This window comes from Salvelinus namaycush, unplaced genomic scaffold (genome assembly GCF_016432855.1).
Source record: "Salvelinus namaycush isolate Seneca unplaced genomic scaffold, SaNama_1.0 Scaffold71, whole genome shotgun sequence".
Taxonomy (NCBI): Eukaryota; Metazoa; Chordata; class Actinopteri; order Salmoniformes; family Salmonidae; genus Salvelinus; species Salvelinus namaycush.
Window position 1 is genome coordinate 365,278 of NW_024061431.1, and position 12,951 is coordinate 378,228.

The following is a 12,951-nucleotide window of genomic DNA, read 5'->3' on the forward strand; positions in this document are numbered from 1 at the left end:
TGTCTATTCCATTTGCACAACAGCATGTGAAATTTATTGTCAATCAGTGTTGCTTCCTAAGTGGACAGTTTGATTTCACAGAAGTGTGATTGACTTGGAGTTACATTGTGTTGTTTAAGTGTTCCCTTTATTTTTTGGAGCAGTGTATTAATACATGGCTATAATCAGTAGGTGTTATATGTAGAGTTAGCGACCAAGCCTATGTGTTGAGGTGCTCCCACAATAATGTGATTTGTACCACATCTAGGGCTGTGGCGGTCATAAAATCTTGTCAGCTGGTTGTCATGCAAAAGCTGCCTGTCTCACGGTAATTTACTGTTAATTAACATCAACACGTTTAACATTTCCAGGTATCCATGCAAACATGACGCCGATGCACACCTTTGGAACATCTACATTTAAAAAAACGTATAATAAATCAATTCAATATACACCATCACAGTAAATCCATGATTTGTTCTAGGCAGGTCTAAAGAAACATGATGATATGAAGAAAATGTATTTCAGAAGAACAGAACATGAGTTATCCTACTGTATGTTATCTGGCTGTGAGCCATGCCATAGGCTGTAGGTTTGTTCATTTAGCAGACAAGATACTTTTGTATATATAGTGTATGTGGACACCCGATGAATGAGTGGATTTGGCTATTTCAGCCACACCCTTTGCTGACAGTTGTGTGAAATGGAGCACATAGCCATGCAATCTCCATAGACAAATATTGTCAGTAGAACGGCCTTTCTGAAGAGCTCAGTCACTTTCAATGTGGCACCGTCATAGGATGCTATGGCTATGTTGAGCATAAAAGTGATAATTTGAACAGGTCCTATACACTAGATTTAGAGTTATTTGGCAACTTTAGTTGTGAATGATATAAACCATAGAATGTCTTAGAAATCAAAAGATATATGGGCTGCATGTGACTATAGGCTATTGATCATTTGAGAAAGTCACAAAAAAAGCTTGCCACTTTTCCGCTGGTTCATTTCACTCATGTCAGGTAGGCTACTCCGGTTATTTTGCCTTGACAGGTGATATTCCGCCCAAACTCTGTATGTCATGGCCTCTCCAACCCTGTTCCTGCAGCTACAGTATGCTTAATTTGGGAAACCAAGTGAAAACTGTTCGGGAACATCGATAGTGACATGTTTTCACAATGCAACTTATTTAATTAAATGGTTGACAGCCCCTCTGCATGCTGGAGAAAGGAATGAAGGAGAGAGGGGAGGAGATAAACGCACGGTGGTGAGATTCTGTAGCGAATGGTAATGTAATGCCTATTAATTATGAAAACATTTTTTTAAATATATTACTAGCCTATTCAAAATCAAATACAAATTCTCTATAATTGTAGGGTAACGCTGCATTTATTTAATTTAGGCTAGACCAATTATGTACCAAAGATATCTTAAATCAGTATTTATTTGTATGTTTTTCTGCCATGTGTAATATGCGGTAGGCTATATTTTGTATAATGGCACAATCATTATAATTCAGGATTTTTGGGGGGCTTGGGCTCATATATAGGCCAATGCGTAATCATAAGCTCTAATATGCATATACAGTGCATTCGGAAAGTATTCAGACCCCTTGACTTTTACCACGTTTTGTTAGTCTTATTCTAAAATAGATTAAATACGTTTTTTCCCTTATTAATCTACACACAATACCCCATAATGACAAAGCGAGAATAGGTTTTTAGACATTATTGCACATTTATATAAAATTTTAAAAAACAGATACCTTATTTATGTAAATATTCAGACCTTTTGCTATGAGACTCGAAATTGAACTCAGGTACATCGATCACCCTTGAGGTGTTTCTAACTATGGTAAATTCAGTTGATTGGACTTGATTTGGAAAGGCACACACCTGTCTATATAAGGTCCCAGAGTTGATAGTGCATGTCAGAGCAAAAAAACAAGCCATGAGGACAAAGGAATTGTCTGTAAGCTCCGAGTTAGGATAGTGTCAAGGCACAGATCTGGGGAAGGGTACCAAAACATTTCTGCAGCATTGAAGGTCTCCAAGAACACAGTGGCATCCATCATTCTTAAATGGAAGAAGTTTGGAACCACCAAGACTCTTCCTAGAGCTGGCTGCCCGGCCAAACTGAGCAATCGGGGGAGAAGGGCCTTGGTCAGGAGGGTGACAAATCAAATTTATTTATATAGCCCTTCTTACATCAGCTGATATCTCAAAGTGCTGTACAGAAACCCAGCCTAAAACCCCAAACAGCAAGCAATGCAGGTGTAGAAGCACGGTGGCTAGGAAAAACTCCCTAGAAAGGCCAAAACCTAGGAAGAAACCTAGAGAGGAACCAGGCTATGAGGGGTGGCCAGTCCTCTTCTGGCTGTGCCGGGTGGAGATTATAACAGAACATTGCCAAGATGTTCTAATGTTCATAAATGACCAGCATGGTCAAAAAATAATAATCACAGTAGTTGTCGAGGGTGCAACAAGTCAGCACCTCAGGAGTAAATGTCAGTTGGCTTTTCATAGCCGATCATTCAGAGTATCTCTACCGCTCCTGCTGTCTCTAGAGAGTTGAAAACAGCAGGTCTGGGACAGGTAGCACGTCCTGTGAACAGGTCAGGGTTCCATAGCCGCAGGCAGAACAGTTGAAACTGGAGCAGCAGCAAAGCCAGGTGGACTGGGGACAGCAAGGAGTCATCATGCCAGGTAGTCCTGAGGCATGGTCCTAGTGCTCAGGTCCTCCGAGAGAAAGAAAGAGAGAATTAGAGAGAGCATACTTAAATTCACACAGGACACCGGATAAGACAGGAGAAGTACTCCAGACACATAAACTACTGCAGCATAAATACTGGAGGCTGAGACAGGAGGGGTCAGGAGACATTGTGGCCCCATCCGGTGATACCCCCGGACAGGGCCAAACAGGCAGGATATAACCCCACCCACTTTGCCAAAGCACAGCCCCCACACCACTAGAGGGATATCTTCAACCACCAATTTACCATCCTGAGACAAGGCCGAGTATAGCCCACAAAGATCTCCGCCACGGCACAACCCAAGGGAGGGCGCCAACCCAGACAGGAAGATCACGACAGTGACTCAACCCACTCAAATGACACACCCCTCCTAGGGACGGCATGGAAGAGCACCAGTAAGCCAGTGACTCAGCCCCTGTAATAGGGTTAGAGGCAGAGAATCCCAGTGGAGAGAGGGGAACCGGCCAGGCAGAGACAGCAAGGGCGGTTCGTTGCTCCAGAGCCTTTCTGTTCACCTTCACACTCCAAGGAACCCAATGGTCACTCTGACAGAGCTCCCGAGTTCCTCTGTGGAGATGGGAGAATCTTCCAGAAGGACAACCATCTCTGCAGCACTCCACCAATCAGGCCTTTATGGTAGAGTGACCAGACGGAAGCCATTCTTCAGTAAAAGGCACATGACAGCCCACTTGGAGTTTGCCAAAAGGCACCTAAAGGAATAAGGCTGTGATGTAACAAAATGTGGAAAAGGTCAAGGGGTCTGAGTACTTTCTGAATGCACTGTATATAGAGGTCTATAGAGCCTGTCTGCATTCCTGATTTCTGTAACCTCCAAAGCCCTAGATGCAGTGCAAATCACATTATTGTGGAAGCACCTCCTCTAACAGTATGAATTAGGCTGTTTGAGAAGGTTTGAATCGTAAGCAACCTGCATACACATTGTTTGAAGTACAGTAGATCAACATAGCTACTGTAGTAGGTCAAAGTTGTGTACTGGAAAATTGTTTTATTTTTACTGCGCAAAGGTTGTATAAGCAAGCAATGATGTTGTTAACCAGTCAGCGTAAATGTGTATTATAATGACAAAAATAAAATTGCATTGACAGAGGGTGTCAATGCATACTGAGTCTATGCATAAGGTACAGGCTGTAACATTAGCTAGCTACATTGCTTAGCAATGGTAGAGCATTGGTTTCGTAGGCATTGTGTGAATTGTCTTTCTGCTTCAGACCAATGCCTACTTCTCACTTAAAACACATTATTTCCATGGTTGTTGCAACATTCTCATACAACATAACACAACAATACAAGTAAAAAATACACAATGACAAATGACAGAAGTAATGTAGTTATTAGAATTGATTTAATATTAACAGCTGATTTTACAGACGGAAGTGAAAAACCAGAAAAGTATCTAAGCCAATATTTTAACAAGAAAATCAACATGTAGCCTACCCATTACTTTACTGACTTTATTGTCCCGGTGGGGAAATTGTTGCAGTGTCATGTACACGTTTAAAGTGACATTTAAATACAAAACAAATTGACAATACAACTTTCATAATAGTTACCTTTATTTATTCATTTCATTTTTATTTAACTAGGCAAGTCAATTAAGAACAAATTCTTATTTTCAATGACGGCCGACCGGGGGACAGTGGGTTAATTGCCTTGTTCAGGGGCAGAACGACAGATTTTTACCTTGTCAGCTCAGGGATTTGATCTAGCAACCTTTTGGTTACTGGCCCAACGCTCTAACCACTAGGCTACCTGCCGCCACTGGTTTGATTACATACCAATAAAAAGAGACCAGCCTGCTGGCCTTACTGGGTGGATAGGAACATTAAACCACTGCTATTTTTATTTTACTTACATTTTTATTTGATGTGAACGAAAAAATGATTACCTACCTGTGTTGACCGGCTTCTTCAAGCTTTGCGAAAATAACAAATTTCTACATTTGCCTGCTCTATTCCAAAACGGACAACTTTTGACTGCTATAATGTGTACATTTTGTCAGGTTAGAGTTGATTTTACAGGGAGTTTTTTTTTGTCTGGCACAAATGATTGTCTAGTTGTGTTTTTCCTGCTGAGGGGTGCCCTATACCTGCGCCCAGAGGGGAGTAGTTCAAAGTCCAGGTACAGGGGGTGGCTTTGGTCTAAAATGATTATGTGAGCCTTGCGGAGGGCCCTGACCTTAAAGATCTCATCCAGGCCTGTCTGTTTGACTCCAAGTACCTTGCTTGCTGTGGTGATAATCCTTCTCAGCATATTTCTCTGGCTGACAGTGGCATTGCCAAACCAACAAACAATACAAAAAGTTAAAATACTCTCAATGAAAGATTTGTTAAACAGAGTTAATATAGTACAGTCTACATTAAAAGATCCCAGCTTTTTGAGAAAGTGCAGTCTCTGTTGGCTCTTTTTGTAGATCAGGTCTGTACATTTACTCAACTGAAGCTTATTGTCCAAGAGGACACCCAGATATTTGTATTCCTCTACAATCTCTATATTCTGACCTCTGATAGATGTTGCAGAGGTAGGTGTTGTACACTTCCTGAAGTCTATGCACATCTCTTTGGTCTTATTGGTATTGAGGACCAAATGTGATTCGTCACACCACTCTACCAAGTCATTTAGGACCGGCCATGGTGTTCCTCGTCATCATGCAACAGGCTGATCAAGGCAGTGTCATCAGCGAACTTAACAAGGTGTGTCAGGATGGGAACTAGTACAACTATTAGTGTACAAGATGTACAGGAGTGGGGACAAAACGCATCCCTGAGGAGAGCCAGTGTTGGTGTTGCGTATGTCTGACACTTGGGGACTTATTTTGACCTGCTGTGACCGTTGGCTCAGGAAGTCCAACAGCCACAAAACCAGCCCTCCGTCTGAGAAGTCCCGAATGAGTCTCTGTGCCAGAATGTAAGGCTGGATTGTGTTGAAGGCAGAAGAAAAGTCAACAAACAAAACCCTGACATGGGATTTGGCACCCTCTAGATGTCTGTAGACCATGTTGATGAGAGTAAGAATGGCATCATCAACTCTGCTGGGCTGAGGAGGAGCCCCTGGGTGATGCTGAGAATGACAATTTACTAATTTCATTACTAAGGTTGACAAGGTGGTAGTCATTCAGCACAGAGGGATTAGAAGCTTTAGGAATTGGTATAATTGAGTTTTTACACAATACTGGCACGTGTTGCTGGTCGAGTGAGGATTGGAAATTGTCTGTAAAAACACCAGCAAATTGTTCAGCACAGTGCTTTAACACATGTCCACTTATTTTGTCTGGGCCTGGGCTTTTGTGTGCGTTACATCCCCTGAACAACTTCAAAACATCAGCCTGTTTAACTTTTTATGGCTGCAGGGGCAGTATTGAGTAGCTCTGTTTAAGGTGCCCATTTCAAACGGCCTCGTACTCAATTCTTGCTCGTACAATATGCATATTATTGTTATTATTGGATAGAAAACACTCTCTAGTTTCTATAGCCGTTTGAATTATGTCTCTGAGTGGAACAGAACTCATTCTACAGCACTTTTCCTGATATGGTGTGAGATTTCAGACATCTTGGCCCCTGCTCCCAGGTCAGTTCATAAGTCCCTGTGAAGGCTATGATGCTACAAACACTGCCTACGCCTTCCTCTAGATGTCAGTAAGAGGTGACAATTTGAATGGAGTCGATTGCGCAATCAGGGCCTGTATAAAACGACAAAGACCGGATGTACCGTTCTTTTCCTGCTGCGCCTGACGCACGATGTACGTTGGACCTGCTCTCTTTCCAAGCTTGGGTTTAGCCAGTAATATTTCGCCGGTCATGTTTTTACTCGTTATAGGTGTTAAAGACATCATAAGGTAGTTAATTTAAACCGTTTTATAGCAATTTATATCCGTTTAGTGCGATTTTGAGGCAGTTCTATGTGACGCCCATCCAAGAGCTGGGCACGTTTCGGGGTCCCGGTCGAACGTTAGTGGGCATTTCGACGGACAGAGGACATCTTTCGACCAAAAGAAGATTAGACCCAAGAAAGGATACATTGCCCAAGATTCTGATGGAAGATCACCTCATAGTAAGAAATATTTAAGATGATAAATCGTTGTTCTGTCGAAAAATTTTAAACGCATATTCCGCCATTTTGTTTGGTATAGCTTCGCTTGGCGAACCCTGTATTGCACAGTAAGGATAATTTTAGAAATGTAATTCAGCGATTGCATTAAGAACTAATTTGTCTTTCGATAGCTGTCCAACTTATACTTTTTTAGTCAAGTTTATGAATAGTTATCCATGAGACAAGATCACTGTGAAAGATGGCGTCCGACATTTTCAGGCTAGTTTTGCTAGTATTGTCATTGTATAACCACGGTTGTTTGTGGCTAAATATGCACATTTTCGAACAAACTCTATATGTATGTTGTAATATGATGTTACAGGAGTGTCATCGGAAGAATTCTGAGAAGGTTAGTGAAAAAATTAATATATTTTGGCGATGATTACGTTATCGCTCTCTTTGGCTTGAATCGATGCTCTGGTAACGTTTGCACATGTGGTATGCTAATATAACGATTTATTGTGTTTTCGCTGTAAAACACTTAGAACATCTGAAATATTGTCTGAATTCACAAGATCTGTGTCTGTCCATTGCTGTGAGCTGTGTATTTTTAAGAAATGTTTTATGATTAGTAATTAGGTAATACACGTTGCTCTGTGTATTTATTCTAGTCGAGTTGTGATGGTGGGTGCAATTGTAAACTATGATTTATACCTGAAATATGCAAATTTTTCTAACAAAACCTATCCTATACAATAAATATGTTATCAGACTGTCATCTGATGAGGTTTTTTCTTGGTTAGTGGCTATCAATATCTTTATTTGGCCGAATTGGTGATAGCTACTGGTGGAGAGAAAAAATGGTGGACAAAGAAAAATGGTGTCTTTTGCTAACGTGGTTAGCTAATAGATTTACATATTTTGTCTTCCCTGTAAAACATTTTAAAAATCTGAAATGGTGGCTTTATTCACAAGATCTGTATCTTTCATTTGGTGTCTTGGACTTGTGATTTAATGATATTTAGATGCTACTATTTAATTGTGACGCTATGCTAGCGATGCTAATCAGTGTGGGGGGGGTGGGGGATGTTGTCATAGGTGTACCGACCTCGGGCTTGCAGCCATAAGATTAATCCCTTGCCAGGCCACCCTTGAGTTTCCTGAGGAGAGGCTCCTCTCCACCCTTTGCTTGTATGCCTCCTTGTCCACCAGTATCTGTCTTTTTATCTCACATTGTACATCTCTTAAAGCCTGTCTATCACCCTCAGCATAAACTGCCTTCTTCCTATTAAGTTGTGATTTTAGATTTTTTTTGATACCCAAGGCTTATTGTTAGGGAAGATTTTACAGGTTTTAGTAGGCACAACTGACTCAACAAAGAAGTTTTCATAGTCTTAAACAACATCTGTGAGTTCATCAAGATCAGAGCTGCTGTCCTCAAATACCTCCCACACAGTACAGTCAAAACATCCCTGGTGACCAAATACCTCCCACATAGTACAGTCAAAACACCCCTGGAGACCAAATACCTCCCACATAGTACAGTCAAAACACCCCTGGTGACCAAATACCTCCCACACAGTACAGTCAAAACACCCCTGGTGACCAAATACCTCCCACACAGTACAGTCAAAACACCCCTGGAGACCAAATACCTCACACGCAGTACAGTCAAAACACCCCTGGAGACAAGTGGTACTGTTGTCCTTCCAGATCTGGACAGTTGTAACTGTGGGTTTCTCCCTCTCCAGGAGGCGACAGTAGATTGGCCTGAGGTAGACAACATTGTGGTCTGATGTCCCCAGGGGAGGTCTGGTGGTGGCAGAGAACGCATTTGGTATTGTCCCATAGCACATCAAGTCGAGTCTTATTTTTCCTAGTGTGACATTTCACATACTGGTGGTATGTGCGCAGGACTTTGTACAAAGTACAGTTGTTAAAATCCCCTAAAATAAATGTGGTTGCGTCGGGGGAGATGGAGTCCAGTTTCTGTGACAGATTATAAATAATCTCTGATGCCTTTGTTATATTAGCTTTAGGTTGAATGTACACAATGGTAACAAACAATTGGGGCAACAGTAGGGTCGCAGTGACACAGAAAGCAGTTCAATGTCGGGGGTACAGAGATCTTACCAGGATCCATTTACACCACTGGTCCCTGAAAGCAGGCAGACCGCCAGCCGTGATGTTTCGGTGTGACTATCAGATCACGGTGCGCTCTGACCAGTGTAAAGCCGGCCATCTCCACTTCCCTCTCCGGGACTCTGTCATCCAGCCAAGTCTCAGTAAACGCCAGCAAACAGGCCTCCCGGTATTTGTGTTGGAAATGCAGATTCGCTGACAGCTCACCCGCTTTCCCCCTCAGTGACTGGCTATTGATCAGCAAGGTGGTGGGTAAGGGGAGTTGGTTCTTTAATTTTTGAAGTCTTTGTCTGATTCCCCCTCGTTTTCCAGGTTTGCATTTGGGTTTGTAATCCACTCACAGACAATCAGGGATTAGATGGTCCATTGGGATATCCATGGCGTTTGAGTTGCATTGTAGTAAGAACTCCCTGCTGTATTGGATTCCGCTGCCAGATGCGTTTTCATAATTTAGTCCGTTCGTAGCGGGTATGTACACGATCAACAAGATCAGTCCAACACCCCACCACTGTAAATCCTTGGTTGGCAGATTGCTTGTAAACTAAGTGTACAAATTGAAAACATAAAAGAACGGCACACGAAACGCCACGCCACACTGCAGGTCGCACCAGAGCCGCGCCCCCCATTAACTATTTACATACATTATTGACTGTCACATTAGGTGGCTCAGAGAGCAAGGCATGAAATGGTACAAACTACTCGATGTTCTGCACCAGCAGAGGGCCTGTGCTACTACTCCCCCTGACATCATAGTCATCCACCTCAGTGGAAATGACTTGAATACACCAACGGGTATATCTGCCGCACCAACGGGTGCGAATGTTTCCCTGGACAACAGTGGTCTTCTCTGATATCGCGCAGTGGAGGAGCTGGATGTTCCAGTAGGAACAGAAGTGCATAAAGGGGGCCCAGCGCTCCCTCAATCAGCTGGTGTAGGCATTTAAGGGAACACAATCTACCACCCTGCCATTAAGCAGTGTGTCCCTGGGATGTACCGTAGGGGTGGAGTGCATCCTGACGGATGAGGGCAATGACGTATTCCTTGAGAGTTGGTCTCAAGTCTCCACCGTTCTCTCCTTCTTAGTAGGAAGACGGAGAAGGGTGCAATTACGGCCTGCAATTCGGGGCGTTCCTGCATGTGGGCATTCCTGTATCTGCAGGAATCCCTCCTTATACTTCTATTGGTCCATTTTTAAGATCGTACTCCAATACACAGGTGGGAGTGCTCCAATACACTGTGGTGGTAATGCAACTTAACATTGGATGCTAACTTCCGATAAACCCCACAGTAGAAGATGCACGGATGACAACACCGTTAGCTAGCTAGCTAGGACAACTGTAGACAGTGTCCTTTGCCCCTGCTGTCAGGTACTGTTTTTCCTCAGTTCTGTTAATGGCGAGGGCAAGTGTTAGCAAAGGACACTGGGTGCTAGCTTGCTAGTTAAAGCTTCTTACGGCTGAAATCCTGTTAACGGGATCGATTTGACAACAGCCAGTGAAAGTGCAGGGCGCCAAATTCAAACAACAGAAATCTCATAATTAAAATTCCTCAAACATACAAGTATTATACACCATTTTAAAGAAACTTGTTTTTAATCCCACCACAGTGTCCGATTTCAAAAAGGCTTTACGACGAAAGCATACCATGCAATAATCTGAGTACAGCGCTGAGGCACCAAAACAAGCCATACAGATACCCGCCATGTTGTGGAGTCCACAGAAGTCAGAAATAGCATTATAAATATTCACTTACCTTTGATGATCTTCATCGGAATGCACTCCCAGGAATCGCAGTTCCACAATAAATGTTTGTTTTGTTTGATAAAGTCCATAATTTATGTCTAAATACATCCTTTTTGTTCGCGCGTTTAGTTCACAAATCCAAATTCACGAGGCGCAGGCACTTAGCCCAGAAGAAAAGTCAAAAAGTTCCATTACAGTTCGTAGAAACATGTCAAACGATGTATAGAATCAATCTTTAGGATGTTTTTATCATAAATCTTCAATAATATTCCAACCGGACAATTCCTTTGTCTTTAGAAATGAAAAGGAACGCAGCTCACTCTCACGGGCCGCGTGCATGACTTAGCTCATGGCATTCTGCCAAACCTCTTAGTCAAACAGCCCTTATTCGCTCCCCCTTCACAGTAGAAGCCTGAACCAAGGTTCTAAAGACTGTTGACATCTAGTGGAAGCCTTAGGAAGTGCAATGTGACCAATATCCCACTGTATATTCGATAGGCAATGATTTGAAAACCTACAAACCTCAGATTTCCCACTTCCTGGTTGGATTTTTCCTCAGGTTTTTGGCTGCCATATGATTTCTGTTATACTCACAGACATCATTCAAACAGTTTTAAAAACTTCAGAGTGTTTTCTATCCAAATCTACTAATAATATGCATATCTTAGTTTCTGGGCCTGAGTAGCAGGCAGTTTACTCTGGGCACCTTATTCATCCAAGCTACTCAATACTGCCCCCCAGCCATAAGAAGTTAACTAGTGAGGACTCCAGTGCACAGCTGGTGGGAAAGGTAGCTAGCTAACATTAGCTAGGACACCGGTGGACAGTGTCCTTCGCCCCTGCTTGTCGAACACTGTTCTCCCGCAGTTCCGTTAACAACAGCGAGGGCAAGGTGTTCAGCAGGCATTGGCGAAGAGCACTAGGTGCTAGTTAGCTATCTAACTAGGACTCCGGTACACAGCAGGTGGGATAGCTAGCTAGCTCGCACACCGGTAGACAGTGTACTTCCCCCCCTGCCTGTCAAGCACTGCTTTCCCGCAGTTCTGTTAACTACGGCGAGGGCAGGTGTTCGGCAGGCGGAATCAAAGCAAATTAGCTAGGTAGCTTGGAGGACTTGTGTACACAGTAGGTGGGAGGCGAGGGTGACACCGGTAGACTGTGTCCTTCGCCCCCGAAAAACTCAGATAATACTTTTATTTCCCTTTTCTTTTGACTCACATTTAATCGCATAGACAATCAGGTGAAATCTCAAATATCAAGGGTAACAAAAGCATGAAGAGGGCGTGTGTGGGGTGTATGCAGGAACCAATAGGATGCTCGAGGGGGGTCACAATGACACACTATAAGCAAGATGCTCACATAGTCCCTGTCCATTGTCACAATGATGCTATCTATAAGAGCCCACTAATAATTGAAATTAAGCACACACCGTGTGTGTGAAAGAATACCATGCCATTTTTTCAGAGAGCACAATTATGAACTTGAAAATGTATCAATAAACCAGTTAGGCACATTTGGCAGACAATACATTTTGAAAAGTAATGCAACCCTTCAGTCTAAAACTTTGCACATAAACTGCTGTCATCTAGTGGCCAAAATCTAAATTGTGCCTAGAGTCCTCAATCATATAATGACCTTTTTCTTGCATTTCAAAGATGATGGAACCAAAAGAATATAGTAAATGCATCTTTTTTTTCTTTGTTATCCTTTACCAGATCAAATGTGTTATATTCTCCTACATAAATTTCACATTTCCACAGACGTCAAAGTGTTTCCTTTAAAATGGTATTAAGAATATGCATATCCTTGCTTCAGGTTCTGAGCTACAGGCAGTTAGATTTGGGGATGTCATTTTAGACAAAAACATTTTTTTTTAAAGGGTCCAATCCCTTAAGCAATAAGGCACAAGGGGGTGTTGTATATGGCCAATATGCCACGGCTAAGGGCTGTTCTTAGGCACGAAGCGGAGTGCCTGGATACAGCCCTTAGCCATATGGTATATTGGCCATATATCACAAACCCCCAAGGTGCCTTATTGCTAGTTTAAACTGTTTACCAACTGAAAATGTTAGTGACACCAGGGGAAAATGTTAGTCTGGAGCCCTGGCTATATATCCTAGCTATATCCCCCTCCTCTCCATCCTCACCTCCTGTCTTCTTGTGTGTTCTGTCCTCATTCCCTCTCTTCCACTCCTCCCTGCCAGAACGCGTACCCCTCCAGGCGTTCCACCCACACGGACAACTCAGCCCTCTTCATGGTAAGGCCCCGGGGCTGTGCTCCCATTCTCTTC